The sequence below is a fragment of the Hemiscyllium ocellatum genome, chromosome 17 (assembly GCF_020745735.1).
Source record: "Hemiscyllium ocellatum isolate sHemOce1 chromosome 17, sHemOce1.pat.X.cur, whole genome shotgun sequence".
Lineage (NCBI taxonomy): Eukaryota > Metazoa > Chordata > Chondrichthyes > Orectolobiformes > Hemiscylliidae > Hemiscyllium > Hemiscyllium ocellatum.
This window is the reverse complement of record NC_083417.1, coordinates 40,164,575-40,179,872: the sequence shown is the minus strand read 5'-3', so window position 1 is coordinate 40,179,872 and position 15,298 is coordinate 40,164,575.

The window sequence follows — 15,298 nt, the reverse complement described above, 5'->3', positions numbered from 1 at the left end:
AAATACAGTTGTTTGGTAGTCTTGCTGGAGGAAGAACAGATATTTTGCCAAGCTTTGTCTTGCAGTCAAGACCATTTACATGAATTGACAAAGAAAACAAAATTGTTTTTTTTAAGAGCTGTATAGCTCTTGTTATGCTCAGAACTAATTTACAAGTATAATCGAATCATGGAATCACAAGTCATGTTTGTCGCTGTGATGAGTTTGGCGTGGGTTGGTTCAGTGCAGTCAACATGTTGCCTACCAAGTCTTGAGCATGCAAAAAAAAAGTTGATAACCAATTTAGGATTGTCGTTTGGATTCAAGGTGGCACATTTATTTAGAAGCTATGTGTTGACGTGCAGTTCCTGTTCTCTGCAGATGTTAGGAACATGTATCCATGCCGCACGATTTCAACACCGCAAACTAAGTGACAATTATTTTCTATTCATTTCTCTGGGTAATGCCTTGTCCAATAAGTTAATTGGCCTGGTTTAAAACTGTAAACCAAACATGCAGTTAACTGTCATTAACTGGTGCATTCTCCAAGGCAGTACCTCCACCAGTTGTGCACTTGCCAACCAAACAGCTCGCTCTCCTCATATGCAATGTAAATATTGTTTTCACTTCGGTATTTCTGAATTGTCTGAATGCACGATGCAGGGGTTTGACAAAATATTCCATTTTCAGCAATGGGACAGATTTGTTCCTAGAACTGTTGTGACTGAATATGACTTGATTTTTATTTTCTGCACCCATTCAGTGTCCACCTTGGCTCAATGGTAGGATTCTTGCCTCTGAATTAGAGGGCCTGATTTGAGGTTTAAATTGGGAACCTGGCCAGCAGGAAATGAGATCAGTGCCACCTCTCCAATTCTTTACTGGCTTCGTGAGGCATAGACAACTTAAATCTGAATCCCAGTCTCTTGTGTCAGCAACCGATTCAGTGTGGGACATCATCAAAAAGCCAAGTTTTAATTAGTTTGTATACCTGGGTACTGCAACTGGTATCTAATCCTCAAATAATTAAAGAAAATCAAAACTCCAGTTGTTGTGAACTCTTCCAGGCTTATTTGGACTGAACATCAAAATTTTAGGAAGAAAGTTCTTTGGAAAATAAATCCCATGTTCTGCTTTGTTTACCCACAATCAAATTCAATGTGAATGACCATTGAGAAATGTAATTGCATCCATATAATAAAACTGGAGGTTTTAAAAGCCCATGACATCAGTCAGAAGATTATGTTTAGTTGTACAGAGAGTTAACACTCGGGTATGCTGTTAAAACTCTACACTTCCAATTTAGGAGATTGTGTTCCTTCAATACATTTGATGTAACCAGTGGGCTGAATTGATGATGCCCCAGATCTATAGGCTGGTTTTGAATGTTGTGATGAAAATAATGTTGGGATCTACTTTTTAAAAACTTAATTAGCAAAACTCTTGAGTGGCGCTCCTAATTTACAACATTCAAAACTGAACTATCCAGGAACAAAATGTTTGCTTTTGTAGATTTGGCATAAATGTTAATTTGTCCTACTGGCTAATTATTCCAGGAAAGTGAGTGCATGGGTCTTTATTTCCTGATTTGCTCTGTAGAAATTATCCTATATAATCTGAACGACTAGGCTGTTACAGCATTTGAAAGACTTGTAATAAATTAAGTATTTCTGATCGTGTTATTCAGTTCTCCTGTTGAAATGCTGTTTTTGTTAATTGTCATTTAAATATAGAACACTGTATTTGGAAATGCTGTTTGAATAAAAGTTTGTTTTGGTATTTTGGTAGGGAGTTGCAGAATTATGATACATGAGAATTCAACTGGATGCGATAGGCTAGCTGGTCTTTTCCTGTCTGGTACTTCTGTATATTCGTATTCTTCTTAAAATAGTACACTAGTACACCATGCTCTAAATGTGACTTATCGAATGATTTCCATAGTTTTAGCATTAATTCTTTTTGGTTGTGTGCTGTCTGCTCCTGTTTAGTTACCTCACTACCTGCCTTCCCCAACACACAAACTACCACGTGAGTAATGAGATCTGAGACCAAAAACTCACTTTGGTCGCAACTAATTGGTAACTGTGTACCATACTACCAACTTCTGTTGTTTCCAAATTTTGGTTGCCTCCTTCATTTTCAATTCCGTGCAATATTTTCTTTCCTGCAAATCTCAGCTACTTCTGGCAAATTCCTGTCAGCATCAACATTTCAGAACATGTTGCATCAAAAAAGATTCTTGGACTTTTTTGAAAGAGGAATATTCTAGAAAACTAAAAGTAGAACATATGCTCAATCTCTGTTAGACAGTTGAGCATATCTCCTTTGCAATAGGCAGATTCTGATTTGGCATTTTTGTCATTGCCAGTTGGATCTTTTGAGTGTTTAACATTGCCTCCATTTAATAATTATATTGATTTCATTTATAAAGTGGAAATAATTTTACACTCTAACAAATTAAGAATAAAACCCAATAACATACGTGTTCTCTGAGTGATTGTGTTTCGTACCTCGAGGGAAAGGGAACTTTACATGAAAATTCTTGGCCTCAATACAGGGACCTAATCCTTGCAAACAGATTAGAGGGTGAAAGTGCTGAAGGAGGCATTGTTGCTGTTACTGGAGCTGCAATACTTTGTAGTCCTGGTTAACAAAGCACTACAGTGTTTGTATTCACTTCACATGCCTGGGCTCCTCTTAGATTCACTGTAAATTAGGGATTTTTCAATGCAAATTTCTCATTGTGGTAAATTGCCTACTTAACATTTAGCTGAAAAATTAAATAATACCATTTAAAAAGGAAATTCTAGTATTTTTTGTGTTTGAAGGCACACAATGTGTTGTATTTCTGGTTGTTCAAACTGATTTTGCTGCGGAATTATGTTGATGGGCAATTGTGAAATTGGGATAATGATATGCAAAGTAGCACAGACTGGAATGTATGTGTAGCATCTAGAAGAATGTATGCTTGCAGCTGCCTGATTTTAGCTTTCTGACAAGCCAACAAGTTATTAACTCACTCTTTGGTCAGGAATTTCTTGGTTTTAATTAACAGAATATGCTTCCTAGGATAAAACATTTGAGACTGGCTCATTGAGCTCTTTCAATATGTTAAACAAAGAGAATTACATTAAACTTAGCATTCGGTATATTTTTAAAATAAGGATTTATTTATCTAGGATTTGATTAAAATGTTTATTTCTCGAAATTCCTGCTTGTTCTCTGCAGGATAGCATATGTTGCGTTCAAACAGGGTGGTAATACCATGTAAAAGTAATTTTTAAGTTAGCAAGTCCTCAGGACTAAATCTGGGATCTGTATTGTCTCTACATGTGAGTTACTCATGGACAAACTCTCATCCTCATGGGAGTTATAAAATGGGAGTGAGTGCTCTTCCTACCAGTTGTAAAGCTGAAACATTTTCAGCTCACCTTTTGTCTTTCCTTGATTAACTTAATAACCAATTTTATATTTTCTCATTTTGGTTGAGAAATTCTAAATACCAGTTATATAAAAAAGTATTGAATCGCTTTACCAAGCAACACACCATCTTGCCTGGGAGCCTTGTTGCTTTTCCTTTCACTGTCATTGGACCAAACTCCTGGAAACCCCTGACAACACCCAGACTGCAAAAAGTTGCTCATCAATATCTTGAAGGCTGATGGGGATAAACATTAAATGTTAACCTAGGCAGTGACCCTGTATTCCTGTAAACAAATAAAAATCAGAAGTGAAACTTTTTTTTTAAGAAAGGACTAAAATTGACCACTGTGATTTTGCAGTGGAATGCAAGTTCTTGAAGGAAGAAAATAGTAACTAAATTGGAATGATTAAGTTACAAAAATCAGTGGTTTTACAGTTTAATCAATTTAAGATTTAGTTTTGAGAAAAGCAGCAGCAAAATTGTTTATTCAAACTATTGATAATGCTAGAGCTAACAGCGATTGGCTGGTGACTGCAAAAAAAGCAGTATATTGTGGCATATAAAATAACATTTTTCACTTCTCCAAAGTAACATAGATTAGTAATTCCAAAACTGAAAATGAGTAAAATTTGGTTTGTCTCAATTACACATGGGAATAAATTATTTAATGGTACAAAAATATAATCATCCTGTAATTCATTTTGAAAGTATTAATTGCTTTGAAAGATATATCAAGGTTATAAATTCTTGAAACAGAGTGCCTTTCAATGTGATGTGTTTAATGGCTGCCACAATCTAAGGTAAAAACAAGTTATAGCCGAGATACAGGTTGCATGACTATGGCAAGCTGAGATGTCACTTTTAAAAAAAAAACCCTTAAGTTATCTTGGGAATGTGACTTGAAAGAAGTTGCAAATTAATGAATCGAAACCCATTCTAAAAGATGAAAGACTGAACAGCAATCTGGGTTTGTTCAATACATTGCATCAATTATGTGACATTTTGATCTTTTACTATAAATTGTGTCCTATGATCCTGCCCCACCAGCTATGTGTTGAAGGAGTAGCTCTCTGAAAGCTAGTGATTCCAAATAAACCTGTTGGACCATAACCTGGTGTAGTGATGTTTAACTTTGTCCACCCCAGTCCAACACTGGCAATTCCACATGATGGCAAGCTAGTACATTATGCATAAATATTTTTTTAAAATTCCTATTTTTTTAAAAACTGAACAAAAATCACTTGCAGTTACCAATTCCCAGTCTGTGATCAATAAAGAAGAAAAATCACATATGAACAAAACTGATAATTCGAGTCTCTTTGAATTTTATCAGTCTTGATACATTTCATCAGTTATCCCTAAAGCATTCAGGTATTTTAATGGTGAGAGTTGTTGGTTTGTCTGGTATCTGTTCCTAGTTGGTGATCCTTCCTTGTGGAATGGCATTTCTATAGGGAGAAGTTAATCAGAGCAAGAAACTTATGTTTCGGATCAGTGCCTTAGCTGGGTTGCTGACTTGCAAAGGGTGTCAAGCTGTTGTTAGTTTTTTTAAAATTTGAATTAAAACTGCTGTTTGTTTATGTTCCAATAGCTCTGTACATTCCTTTGCAGTGAGTCTTGTGCAGAGGTTCACACTCTGATGGCAAATTGTGGAATACTTTGCTACGTAGTTGACAAAAACCAACAAATTATACACTGTTTTCACATTATTTTCTGCATTTCTTGTGGAGCTCTTGTCACAATTAGATTCTCTACAGTGCGGAAACAGGCCCTTCGGCACAATAATTTCACACTAACGCTCCGAAGGTTAATCCACCCAGATCCATTTCCCTCTGGCTAATGCACCTAACACTATGGGCAATGTAACATGGCCAATTCACCTAACCTGCACATCTTTGGATTGTGGGAGGAAACCAGAGCACCCAGAGGGGACCCACGCAGACACTGGGACAATGTGCAGACTCAACACAGATAGTCGCCTGAGGCCAGAATTGAACCTGGGACCCTGGTGCTGTAAGGCAGCAGTGCTAACCACTGAGTCGGGTTGGTGTCCTTTTGCTGACCTACATACCTACTCGGGCAACTTCAATTACATTTTTTTTGTTTGACTTCGGTTTCATCTGATAAGTTTACTCTAGCAGTTGCACTAAATTCTGTTAATGGTTTGTGAGAGTTCTTTTATTGTGTCGTCACATCTATAGCCTAAACAATTCTGTGTTGCTTCCAGCCTAGGAAGATTGTTGTCTGTCTTGTGCTGTCACATTTGTACTATTCTGGACCCATTGGAAATGCCAAATATTAGGTATGGTCACCTGTATTTCTGAAATGATTTTCTGAATGAGGGTGACTCTCTTATGCCTAAAACCATCTTAAGTGAGATAATCTTTCATTTATCCATGACGTCAGAATGAAACTTTAGATACATCAATGCAATCATATACTGTTCAGTGCTTTACCTCCCCCATCCCCACCCCTGCCCCAAGCTCAGACCTTGAACAAATTCTGTTCTTAGGTAATAATGATATAAGGTTAAAAGTATACTCTGAAAATCTCTTGTTTGGTTTATCTACTCTTCAGTGAGATTAAGTGTGTAGTGTCAACTGTAGCGTGCTTTCCCCAGTTCTCATAACATTGTTGCAAGTCTTATTTATTCAGACCTTTTTATTTAATTCTGCAGCTGTTTCAGAGTTTTGCCAATGAGACTAAAAACAAATTCCCATTTTGTCTGGTATCACCTTTCAGTTGCACAGCAGGAGGGAATGTAAAATTCAGTTATCCAGCTCACCTAACATTTCAAAGTTTAATGTTTCAGCTGAAATCAGATTCAGGGGCTGCAGGCAAGGGTTAAATGCATGTTTCTGGAAATTCACAAGGTAATGCCTTTTTTTGCCACTTTACCTTTAATTTTGTGAAACTGTCGTCTTCATTATTGAAGTGATTGCATTTACATGGTTGAGACAAGCTTAAAAAAAACTTGTCACAGCAAGTTAAGGCTTGTCATTTCAAGTCTGAGCATTATTTTTTTTTACCACTGAATAAAAGTTAATTACTAGCAGCCAACTTTACTTTTTTATTTTACTTTTCTCTTAATCAAATCCCTGACAATTTCTGTTTCTGGACGTGATTTTGACATTCCCAGTACTCGTGTCATTTATATCACAATTTTTCAATCTGATTGGTTAAAGAGATACACAGCTGCTTATCCCATACTCTTTAAGTCTCAGATGACTTGTGAATCTTGTTATCAGCTCACATTTTCAACAGCTTGCTATGCAAAAGAAGTTTAATACCTGACTCATGGCAGGCATTGTGAGGTGCGTTAGAGATTCCATTTATGTTGTGGGCCGATGCTGAGTAGACACAAACATATTTTGCCAAGAAGGAAAGCCATTTTTTAAAAAAAGCACAAATATATTTGTGCACTGCCTGGTGGCATTGGTAGAGACCCAGTAAACTTTCAGAATAGGAGAGTCATTGTCCAGAGGGAGAATAAAATGTTCTCCTTTTATGGCTTAGACGGGAGCTTATTGGTTGAAACGGCTGATGTCAACTATTGAGGTCAAATTTAAAATACTTAGTATAGTACATCTTAAACAATCTTTTCCTCACCTCTTTTTTTCAGATTCACACAACCTATTTCTTTGTATAGTTGGAAGTTGGGGCACTGTAGTTTTGACTGCATTATAATGTAAAATGGGTAATAGTGAATTGGAAGTTTGTCTTGCATCTCCTGATTTTATTTCTAGTATAAAAACAAAAGCACGGCTGGTCAGGTAGCATCCGAGGAGCAGGAAAATTGATGTTTTGGGCATAAGCCTGAATTCCTGATGAAGGGCTTATGCCCGAAATGTCGATTCTCCTGCTCCTGTTACACTGTAGGAGCAATTCACGTGGCATAGAGTCGAGGATAACCCCACTCCAATATAAATTCTTAGAGCTCTTCTGGCACAGTGGTAGTGTCCATACCTCTGAGCCAGAAGGGCCAGGATCAAGATTCTCATGCTCTGGATACATGCAATAACATCTATTTGGACAGCTTGATTTGAATATATCTAAATTGTGTTCTAGCCAGCTATTAAGCAAGGAAGTCTGATGAAGAGTCCTTATTTGATGATTTCTAACTGCAGGTGGCGATATATAGCCATTGCTCAACATATCCCTGTATATAGTGCAAGTATGTCAACTCAGCAATATTTTTCATTATGGTGCTCTACAGTGAAGCTTGAAAGATGTACTAATCATAAACATATATTTTCTCAATATTGTAACAAGTAGTGCTTTGACATGCATAAATGTAAAAATTTTAGAAACATTCTCAACAGATGAGAAGCCTTCTCATTATCGCTGACAATCTTATATCAAATCTTGATAGTATTTCTGGCATGTCTTAGTAGAAGGTAAAGTTTATACTTGCCTTTATTGGCCAAGGCCTAGAGCGTAACTGGAGCAGGAGAATCGACATTTTGGACATCAGCCCTTCATCAGGAATTCCAACTTATGCCCGAAACATCAACTCTTCCTCTCTTCGGATGCTGCCTGACCTGCTGTGCTTTTCCTGCACCACACCTTCGAATCTGATCTCCAGCATCTGTGGTCCTCACTTTCTCCTACAGCATAACAGCAAAGAAGTTTCAAGAATAGTATAAAAGTATTAGTTAGGTCATAATCAGAGTCCTGTCGAATGCTACTCATCACATTTTCTAGAAGGATTTGATCGTACTAGAGAGGTTACAGTGGAGATTCATGTGTTTGTTGCCACAAATGGAAACTGTTAGCACTGAGGAAATGTTGGGTAGGCTGGTGTTTGTAATGTGGGGAGCTGAGGGGAGATCTAATTGTGGTGTTTAAAAAAAAATTGTTGGGGGTGTTCGAAAGGATTTGTTTTCCTGTAGCAGAGACAAGTTACTAGGAGCCAAAGATTTGAAGTAACTCATAGAAGAAATAGTAGGGAGTTGAAGAGATTTTGTCCTCCTGAGAGTGAAGAAGATCTGGAACTCACTGCCTGAAAAGTTGGCAGTATTAGAAATTCTGATTGCATGTAAAGGAAAATCACTTAGATTTTCATTTGAGGTGCCATAGCCTGTATGGCAATGGAACATGGTCTGGAAAGTGGGATTAGACAGAATCATTCTTTTTGGCTAGTACCGATATGATGGGCCCGACTACCCTCTTTTTGCACTAAAATTGATCCATATTCTTTCATAGTGATCCCAATCTTTCTCTTCTGATAATGCTTGTCAAATTCCCGCTTTATAATTTACAAAAAAAACTGGCTAGCTTTCCTATTAAATATATAGAATTGTAATATTCCATTTGACTAATTCCCCAAATTGAACTGAAATTATTCAGTGTTTCATCTTGAATGGTTAAACATAATGAAAAAAATGTATGAGTGACTTTGTGAAAGGGAGATAGGAAAGGAGAATGACTATAAGCTACATGCTTGATTTGACACTGTGTATCTTTGACATAAGTTCATCAAAAATACGACCATGTAACAAGAGCACATCAAATTTAATATGAAATGCAAGCAAAATTGTACTCGTTTCTCCATTCCCCCTACTTTAATTGCAAGTTTAATTTTATTAAATCTGGTGAAGTAATGGGAACTCAAGACCAGGGAATAATCCTTCCACTTGAGCTGAGACCATGTAAGCAAAATGCCAGAATGATTGATGTAGCACATCATTTAGATTAAAGTAATATAGCACCACTGGAAAATGGTGCTCTTTACTGATCAAAGCCTATGTTTTAATATAAAGTGTTGCAATGCATCCAAATTTAATGGAGTTGGGTAGTGGCAGTAACACTTTAAGCAAAACAGCATTCTCCCTTAGAAAGGTATACATTTTGTACTCTTAATTAATCCTTTTTTTGAATACATTGGTATTATTAATATGCCTCGTGGTAGAACAAAACTTTTAATGAAGAAAAATGTGAAAGAAAAACAACTAAAATGGAGTTAAAATGGTACAGTAAAGGGACCAAAATAAATCAAAACTTAAAAAAAACACACATTATACATAATTATTAGCATAGAACTGATGTAAAAATGTACATGTGAGGTTTCCTTTGTAAAGGCCTCTTTCTTCCTTCACTGGCTTGAAGTCTGTTTGAGACATGGCTACATAGTAAATAAGCAAACACCTGAACACAATATGTTCTACTTAAATAACCTGGTAAATGCAAAATGTGGTGCAGGTAATAGTTGACTTCCATTGCCACAAAAAAAGAACTGTGTAACAAAATGATACGTCTATGGTAAGGAAATATGGCTGTGCTATTTTCTTTCTCCCTCTCCAAGAGGTATTTGAATCATCTAAAACTGTAGTTTTATTGACCCCAGCTATCCTTTCAGTACTCAACCCCAAAATCTAGACAGTGACTGTCACCATATTTCTTTTTATAATTTAGACACATTTCTGCCGAACTCGAGTTTGCCCTTGATCAATATCCTTACTTGAACACTTTCTAGCAATATCCAGTTGCTAGTGATTGAAGACAAAACCCTTCTAATTATTCCACCTCCCATCATTACATCAAAGCCAGTGAATCCAATCATGCAATCTCCTGTTGAAATCTGATAACTCTCAGTACAGAGGGCTGTAGAATTATATACCTGGCTTGGTACCATTCCAATACTGTGTACAAACTGAGCCAGCAGGGAAAATAATCTGGGCTTCCGTTAAGATGGCAGTATGTGAACTAAAACCTTTGGAAATTGGTTTGTTGATCTCAACATGTTTTTTCAGAATCTGTATAATGGTATTGATAAAAAATATTGTCATAAAGATAGCCATGACACCCAAGATTGAGGGGAGCGATCTGTCCTATGCTGTCTTACACATTTAAGAAACTCTTGCTTCACATCTCAGCTTATTATTGTTGTTCAGTCGAGTAGCAGCACGTCTTGTGTTACTCAATTGCTAGCCTCCAGAGGGCCATATTTAAAGTACAGCAGCTGATGTCTGCAGGATTTGTACTGAAACATAGCATTTTTGTCCTTTATGCTGGAGTTATCACTACTTTCATCAACATGAGGTCACAAGAAACATGAACAAGGAAAGCCATTGGCCCATCTTAGTTCATTTATCCAGGATGTTCATAGTTCCTTGAAAGTGGAGTCGCAGGGAGATAGGATAGTGAACAAGGCTTTTGGTATACTTGCCTTTGTTGGTCAGTGCATTGAGTATAGGAGTTGGAGGTCATGTTGTGGCTTTAAAAGATATTGGTTAGGCCATGATTGGAATACTGCATACAGTTCTGGTCTCCTTGCTATAGGAAGGATGTTGTGAAAGTTGAAAGGGTTCAGAAAAGATTTACAAGGATGTTGCCAGGGTTGGAAGGTTTGAGCTAAAGGGAGAGGCTGTTTTCCCTGGAGTGTCGGAGGCTGAGGGGTAACCTTATAGAGGTTTATAAATTCATGAGGGGCATGGATAGGGTAAATAGACAAAGTATTTTCCCTGGAGTGGGGGAGTCCACAACCAGATGGCATAGATTTAAGGTAACAGGGGCAAGATTTAAAAGGGACCTAAGGGGCAACTATTTCATGCAAAGAGTGGTGCGTGTATGGAATGAGCTGCCAGAGGAAGTGGTGAAGGCTTGTACAATTACAACATTTAAAAGGCACCTGGATGGGTACATGTATAGGAAGGGTTGAGAGGGATATAGGTCAAATGCTGGCAAATGAGACTAGGTTAATTTAGGATATCTGGTTGGCATGGATGTGTTGGACCGAAGAGTCTGTTTTCATGCTCTATGTCTCTATGACTCCAAAATCTTAACTCCACCATCTAATTGCTTCTTAATTTATGACAAAGATTTTGCAGCCATCACTCTATCTCTAAACTGATTTCAAACATTTATCATTGTCTTGGTGAAGATGACCTGCCATATCAATCCTCACATTGTCTGTTACGAGTTTGCCCAAAAGCCCATTCTGCCCTCTCAGTTGGAGGTAAATAATCACTCAATCCTATTTAAAGACGAGCAGGGGAATTCTGTGTTCTGACCATTACAAAGTAGCTGCTGTATATCCCGGTGGGTTACAACAGAGACTGCACTTAAAAAGTGTTTCCTTGGTTGTAAAGCACTTTGGGACATCCTGAAGTTGTGAAAGCACTTTATCAATGCACTTTCTTTCTTTTCTTTCAGCTTATCTCCTCTTGTTCAACTCGGAGTTAATCGAAATGAGCTATTTGGATTAAATCTTTTCAGAGGATTTCATTGTGGCAAGGGGCTCATGCGGAGCAGTAACAGTGGGGTCGATCATTTGGGAAAAATGGCATGTCTCTCTGCAGTAGATTTATGAAGCTCTAAATAACTTTTTCCATCTCAATGAATATTTGTTGATGATCACTGCTCAGATTTTTTTTTCCAAGGCTGAATGGTTCTAGTCTTTTCAGTATTTCCTCATTACTCAGTCATTGACACTAGGGATTGGTTTTATGAGTGTCCTCCACATTGCCTTCAGTACTTGAATGTTTCCTTTGTTTTTCAGCATTTTTAGGCTTCAAACTTCACTAAGAATTATTTACTAATTGAAAGAATCTTGACTTTAGACTTATGAAAGTCACAGTGAAACTACAGGTAAATATGTTTCAATAGTTTCATAAGGTATCTTTACGTTCTGTATGCAAGCATTGAGATAATAACAACTTATTCTGAGGTCATAAAATGTATATGAATGGCCATTCCACAAAATGTTTAAATATGTGTGCACTTACATGTATGATGAAAATTATGTCTGTAATTGTGTACATTTGTAAAACAAACTAATATTATTGTACACTTCCATAAACCATGTGGATGAATTTTATAAAATTACATCCTAATATATACGAATAATCCACAAGTAACTACAAATGTGTGCTACCATACTATTATCTTGAATGCTGACTTTCACAAAATATATTTCTGAATGTACAGTTTCATAGAATGTAAGTAAATATTCACTGGAGTAATTTTATTAAATGTGTAAATGTAATCTTAAAACATTCATGAATTTTCATATTCACAATGTAATATGATACCTTTTCAAAATATAATGCATTTTAAAAAAATATGTGAAATGCAATGTATGAATAGGTGCTTGTACAGTTTCATAAAGTCAAATAAAATTAAAAGAGTGCAGAGTTAAATGAAAAAGAAAGTGGTCAATTATGTAAACTCCAGGAAGCAATTTATGATCTCTAAAGAAGTAAAATTATATTGCATAGATTTTATGACATAAAAATAGGTCTCTTGGCCCAACTGGCTGATGCTAGTCCTTATGCTTCAATCATGCCTCCTCTCATCTGAATGTAACACTGTAAACATACATTCCTTTCTTCCCAGATGTTTTAATCAACTTGTTCAAAGATATTATCACACATTTCTGGAATAAGTAGGATGTGAACTTCAGCTTCCTGGCTCAGAGACAAAGACACTACCACAAGAGCCCTCAAAGATATTAAGTTGCCCACCCTGTCAGGGAATTATTCCCTAGTTGTCTTGATTGTGACAAGGTTAGCCAGGTGGACCTCACAGAATATGAGTTCCCTGATCAGGGCTGCTCATCTGGCCCCCATCAGGGAGCCCTGGCTGATATGTATAAACAGGAGTGTCTGAGGTTCTGTTCACTCTGAGACCCTGTTCACTCTGAGACCTGGCTCTGAGGAAGCTGGATCAGTGTCAAGGACTTTTAATATGTAACTAAAGGGTGATTTGGTGATGGAATACTGGCCTCTGTGGAATTATTTCACTAGTCTGCTGCATCATAGGCAGGAATATTAACCACATATACTAATGAGGAGCCACCTTTGTTTCATTGAAAGCGCATCTATTTTCCCCTTAAATGCATCTATCTTACTTGCTTTAAGACATATTAACAAAGCAGGTATTGAAACCTGGTCAGTAACCTTTGCTTACAACACTGGTCCACTTGCATTCTAAACCTAGACTTATTGGATTAGATTCCCTACAGTGCGGAAACAGGCCCTTCGGCCCAACAGGTCCACACTGACCCTCCGAAGAGTAACCCACCCAAACTCCTTTTCCTTCTGACTAATGCACCTAATTGACAATTTAAGCATAGCCAATTCACCTAACCTGCACATCTTTGGACTGTGGGAGGTAACTGGAGCACCCAGAGGAAACCGACACAGACATGGGGAGAATGGGCAAACTCCAGACAGACAGTCACCTGAGGTTGGAATCAAACCCGGGACCTGGTGCTGTGAGGCAACAGTGCTACCATGCTGTCCCATAAACTCTGCTCATTTTTAAATCTAGTCCACTGTATTTACTGTTCACAACGCGGTCCCCTCTACATAGGTTAGGCTAAACACAACTTGATAAGTGCATTGTAGAACATCTCTGCTCTGTCTGTAAGTAATGATCACAAGCTTACAGCTGCCTGCCATTTCAATACACCAGTTATGAAGAAGGATCACCGGATCCAAAACATTAACTCTGATGTCTGTCCATAGATATTGTTAGACCTGAATTTTTCCTGCAATTTCTGTTTTTGTTTTTGTTTCTGATTTCCAGCATCCACAGTTTTTAAAAAAAAATTTCAATAAACCATCTTGTTATGATGGTAACATTTCTGTCCTTAGGCTGCTGTGGTATTTCAGAGAAGGTGGAGGACCAGTACCTAATTTTCCGCTTAAGCACCTTAAAACCTTCAGGATTTGGCATTATGTTAAACAATTTCAAATCATCAACACTGTCTTTCATTTCGATTACCTGTTTGAATCCCAACCCTATGACTATTTTGTATGGACTGCCCTGGTTGACTCATTGTCTCCATCTGCTCCTGCTCCACCGAACTTGTCTCCTTATATCTCAACACCATCCTGTCCCACCTGGTCCAGGAACTCCCCACATACATTTGGGACATCATGCACGCCCACAACCTCCCCCATGACTTTTGTTTCCCCAGCCCCCAATGCCTCAATATCATCCTGGGCATCCAGTCCCTATACACATCCATTTGCCATAGCTAAGGCCTCCAAGCCCTCTCGCTGACCCAACTAGTACCCCTCCACCGACACACACATTTGATTGATAGAACTGGTCCTCACCCTCAACAATTCTCCTTCAAATCCTCCCACCTCCTTCAAACCAAAGAGGTCGCCACGAGCAGCTCAATGGGCCTCAGCTATGCCTGCCTCTTAATTGGATACATGGAACAGTCCATCTTCTGCAGTTACACTGGCATCATCCCCATCTTTTCCTCTGCTATATTGATGATTATAGAATGCCACCTCATGCTCTCACGAGGTGGTTGAACAGTTCATCAACTTCACTAACATCTTGCACCCTGACTTCACGTTCACCTGGAGCATTTCTGATACTACCCTGCCCTTCCTGGACCTCTCGTCCCCATCTCTGGCAACCCACTCAATATTAACATCTATTTGAAACCCACCGACTCCAACAGCTATCTGGACTATTCCTCCTCCCACTCCCCCTCCTGTAAAAATGCTATTCCTGTTCCTAATTCCTCCACCTCTGCCATATCTGCTCTCAGGAGGAGTAATTACACTCTGACATCCCAGATGGTCTCCTACTTCAAGGACTGCAATTTCCCCTCCCACATGGCCTCAATGCTCTCCAGCACATCCCCTCCACTTCCTGCATCTCTGCCCTTGAACTCCACCCCTCCATTCACAACAAGGATAGAACCTCCCTGGTCCTTACCTTCCACCTCATTAATCTCCAGATACGGCACATTATCCTCTGCCATTTCTGCCATCTACAATCAGACCCCATCACCAGAGACATATTTCCTTCCCCCCACACCTATCTACATTCCGAAGAGACCATTCCCTCCGCAACTCCCTTGTTAGGTCCATGCCCCTCACCATACTACCCTCCACACCTGCACCTTCTCTTGCCACTGCAAGTGTC